Below are 5000 nucleotides of genomic sequence, written 5' to 3'. Positions count from 1 at the left end.
AATTCGGCAAACCTCATTGATCGCATCCTGGGTGGAGCGACCCTTTCGGAATCCGAACTGCCTATCACTCATACCATACAGAGTTCGATGACTCTGGAGACGGTCAGCCAGCAACTTCTCAAATGCTTTGCCCATTACATCCAGCAGACAGATAGGCCGATAGGATTTCGGCACTGTTGGATCTTTATCAGGGCCTTTCCTGATAACTACAACTTCAGCAGTTTTCCACTTCAGTGGATAATAGCCCCTTTGTAAACAACTGTTGTAAATACGACTTAGTGCCGGGGCGACCAAGTGTGCGAGTCCCTGTAAGATCTCCACAGGGATCCCGTCAGGACCAGGCGCCTTCTTCCTTGCAAAGGTGTAGATGGTTGCTTCTACCTCCTCTGCTGAGAAAGGGCACACGTTTGTATCGTTAAGATACGGAATCGACAGCGCCTGACGTATGTCCCGCTGTTCGTGCGAGTCTTGGTCCTCAATGTCATCAGGCAATAATGTATCCAACAGCAACCTTGCTGTTTCTTCCCAATTCTTGGTCGTGTCTCCATCCCCAGCACGTAGCGTAGACAGAATCATGGGCGATCTTATTTTTTCTCGAACGATTTTGTAAGGAACTCCCCAAGGGTCTGTTCCCAGCTGATCGTTCACAAATTTTTCCCAGGATTGGCGCCTTGTAATGTCCAACTGATCCTTGTATCTCTGCTTCAGACGACGATAAATACGCAGGTGGTATTGTCGTTCGTCATGGGCAAAGCTCCTTTGGTAGTTGCTTCGCGCCCTTCTGACCGACCGTTTGAGCACAGTCAATTCAGGGGTCCATGGGGTGGACTCCCTGCAGATGTATCTCGCTATTCGAGGTACAGCCAGTGTGATAGCCGTTTGCACGGAGCTTACCAGCTCCTCCACAGCTTCATCAATATTACCTATGTCCTCTCCGAACTCGGGAGGACTGAACACCTGCACGAGTCGGTCCCAGTCTGTCCGAGCATAATTGAAGCGTTCCACCCATTCGCCTGGCACATCCGCGATGGTCGGCGCTATATCAAATGTTATACAGTTATGGTCACTGACAGTTAGATGTTCTCTTACTTGCCAGTTATGGACGTGGGGTGCTGCCCTCTCGCTTGCTAGTGTGACATCAATATTTGATGTTGCACCCGCCCTCCCTGAGTAGGTCGGGGGGTACCCAGGCAAGTTTAGCACATACATGTGCGTTTCCATTATCAAATCCACAAGCTCCGCACCCCTACCGTCCTGTACATCGCTGTGCCAGAGTGGGGACTTAGCATTAGCATCAAGAGCTACAATTATAGCCTGCCCGGCTAAAACTCTTAGTATCCAATTCAGCTGATCAAGATAAATCTTGATGTCATGTCTGAATTGGCAGTAGACGTTTACAACGTACATACTGTAAGACAGCAGATTTAGTTGTACAACTATAATATGCTCAGTACAGAACTGATTTAATATCGTAGTTTTAATAGTTTTATTCAATACTATAATTGCACTCATGGGGTTCCCACCTGAGGATACCACCTGTGCTGTTGCGGGAAAACCAGGGACTCGACCCGCACAGGAGTTCGGTTCTTGTATCAAAAGAATATCAACTCCTTCTTGTTCCGCTACCTTCCGTAGCTCATGTGCAACCATCTGGCTGCGCATGGCATTGACTTGTACCACTTTAAATATCGCCGTAATCTGTTCTTTGGACAAGTCTGTCTAAGAACATTCGGTGGGTTGGACAATCTTTAGGTCCACCACACTTGCGGCCTCGTCTCTTGCATGGTACACATACTGCCGCTTTGTCCTTATTAGGACAGCCATTCTTAATATGTCCAGAGAGGCCACAATGGCCGCATATGATATCAGGTTGCGTACAATACTTGTTTGTATGATTAATGTCCTGGCATTTAGTGCATCTCGGCACTGCCAGGTAATCTTTTATATTCAACGCAGAGTAGCCAACATACAACCGACCCACTCTCGTTAGTAATTTCCATAAACCTGGCGAGACTTCTACCACGTGGTGTACTGTCAGTTTCCCACGTGGGCCTACTTTAAAGCGTAGCTTAAATTGTTCATCGAATTCTCCTCTTGACATGTTCACGTCAAAATTTTGCGTGTAAATTGCGTCTAGCAGATTGTCTGTTGTCATGTACGTAGGTACGTCATACAGACACATCAAAGGTCGACGCTTGCGAGGAGGTTCGCACTTCACTTTATTGCTCAGTTGTTCATTGCTTAAAATCTTTTGGCAGTCCTCTTGTGATGCCGTTTCTACAATGAGCACATTCTTTGCAGTGCGTACATTGTTTATCTTTATTTTATCCTTCTTAGGATCAATGCACTTCTCAAATGCTGACTTAACAGCCTTAATGTCATCACCAGGTTTAGGCTTAATGAACACTGTGGGAGCAACTTTCTTAATGTTGTCCTGTATGGTTTGTTTCGCTGTCGGTGCCTTGGCAACTGGGGCTCTAGCAACCGCAGCATAAGACCGGGCCGGTTGACCTCTAAGTCTTTCATTTTCTTTCTCTAATTCTGTTACCCTACCCTCTAACTGAGAGTGGGCGATTGCCCAGTTGGCCACAAAGTCCCTAATATGGTTTATAGCATAATTGCTTATCTTTCCATTTTTAATGCTAGTATCCAGCAATCTCAGAAATTTCGAATGTCGCTCAGCGACAGACACATTCTCGAGGCTCGAAACTTCGCTAGTATCTAACGCATTAACACTCTCTTGATTTTCCGCCATTGTGATAATTAGAGAGTGTAAAAGTGGAGGCCCGTCTCTTGCCCCGGACCGGCCTCTCTGGCATGGGGGGAGGCTATATGCAGCTCGCTCACCGGTCCCGCCCCTTGACCAAGAGCTATCAGTAACTGAGCTGCCAGGTTTAGCACGCCGTGGGTACAGCGCACTAGTCCTCTTCAACAGCCACACCACCACAGTTTTCACCCGCTCCCTTATCGGCGAATGCCACCCACATTCCGGGAGAGCGGATTCACTCTCCGTCCTTCGCCCCCTACTGGGCCAGGTTCCCACCAAAGGCCAAAGACCCGGTCCTACTCAGGTGCCGGGCCGGTCCCCCAGACGTTCGGAGGTCTGGACCCATCTAACCTGACCGGGGACATGTCACCACGCCCCGGCTTGGCGGAGCATGCCTTGGGGTCCAAGACAAGGCGAGTGGCCTTCGCCGACTTGGGGCAGGATCCCACCACAGCGAATGCAGCTATCAGAACCAGTGTACAAGTTGTTCAGCACACTGTCGCGCCCCTACCCTTCAGTTGCCCGAAGGCTTAACAGCTCCACCTCAAGAAGGCAGGTAAGGGCACTTGAGAAGGAGAGGCTGTTTGAGACGCATCCTTCCCCATACTGCCTTTTACCAACCGAGAGCCCGCACAGCTTGAGGGCTCACAGTATGAGACAGCTGGAGCTAGTAGATAGGGACAGCGGGAATCTCGTTAATCCATTCATGCGCGTCACTAATTAGATGACGAGGCATTTGGCTACCTTAAGAGAGTCATAGTTACTCCCGCCGTTTACCCGCGCTTGCTTGAATTTCTTCACGTTGACATTCAGAGCACTGGGCAGAAATCACATTGCGTCAACACCCGCTAGGGCCATCGCAATGCTTTGTTTTAATTAGACAGTCGGATTCCCCCAGTCCGTGCCAGTTCTGAGTTGATCGTTGAATGGCGGCCGAAGAGAATCCGCGCACCCGCGCGCCCCCGGAGGAGCACGCTAAGGCGGACGCGGCCTCGCAGCAAGGAAGATCCGTGGGAGGCCAAGGCACGGGACCGAGCTCGGATCCTGCACGCAGGTTGAAGCACCGGGGCGCGAACGCCGCGCAGGCGCGCGCATCCTGCACCGCCGGCCAGCACGAGGCCAACCAACGGCGAGAGCAGACCACGCCCGCGCTAAACGCCCGCACTTACCGGCACCCCTACGGCACTCACCTCGCCCAGGCCCGGCACGTTAGCGCTGACCCACTTCCCGACCAAGCCCGACACGCCCCGATCCTCAGAGCCAATCCTTATCCCGAAGTTACGGATCCAATTTGCCGACTTCCCTTACCTACATTATTCTATCGACTAGAGGCTCTTCACCTTGGAGACCTGCTGCGGATATGGGTACGAACCGGCGCGACACCTCCACGTGGCCCTCTCCCGGATTTTCAAGGTCCGAGGGGAAGATCGGGACACCGCCGCAACTGCGGTGCTCTTCGCGTTCCAAACCCTATCTCCCTGCTAGAGGATTCCAGGGAACTCGAACGCTCATGCAGAAAAGAAAACTCTTCCCCGATCTCCCGACGGCGTCTCCGGGTCCTTTTGGGTTACCCCGACGAGCATCTCTAAAAGAGGGGCCCGACTTGTATCGGTTCCGCTGCCGGGTTCCGGAATAGGAACCGGATTCCCTTTCGCCCAACGGGGGCCAGCACAAAGTGCATCATGCTATGACGGCCCCCATCAACATCGGATTTCTCCTAGGGCTTAGGATCGACTGACTCGTGTGCAACGGCTGTTCACACGAAACCCTTCTCCGCGTCAGCCCTCCAGGGCCTCGCTGGAGTATTTGCTACTACCACCAAGATCTGCACCGACGGCGGCTCCAGGCAGGCTCACGCCCAGACCCTTCTGCGCCCACCGCCGCGACCCTCCTACTCGTCAGGGCTTCGCGGCCGGCCGCAAGGACCGGCCATGACTGCCAGACTGACGGCCGAGTATAGGCACGACGCTTCAGCGCCATCCATTTTCAGGGCTAGTTGCTTCGGCAGGTGAGTTGTTACACACTCCTTAGCGGATTCCGACTTCCATGGCCACCGTCCTGCTGTCTTAAGCAACCAACGCCTTTCATGGTTTCCCATGAGCGTCGATTCGGGCGCCTTAACTCGGCGTTTGGTTCATCCCACAGCGCCAGTTCTGCTTACCAAAAGTGGCCCACTTGGCACTCCGATCCGAGTCGTTTGCTCGCGGCTTCAGCATATCAAGCAAGCCGGAGA

The 5000-nt window shown here is 52.3% G+C and overlaps 1 pseudogene; it reads right to left on the bottom strand.

Moving 5' to 3' along the window:
- Positions 1-5000, bottom strand: part of LOC124559743 — a 9443-nt pseudogene that overhangs the window by 3048 nt on the left and 1395 nt on the right.

The sequence above is a fragment of the Schistocerca americana genome, unplaced genomic scaffold, assembly GCF_021461395.2.
Source record: "Schistocerca americana isolate TAMUIC-IGC-003095 unplaced genomic scaffold, iqSchAmer2.1 HiC_scaffold_1050, whole genome shotgun sequence".
Taxonomy (NCBI): domain Eukaryota; kingdom Metazoa; phylum Arthropoda; class Insecta; order Orthoptera; family Acrididae; genus Schistocerca; species Schistocerca americana.
This window is presented reverse-complemented; position numbering and strand designations above follow the sequence as displayed.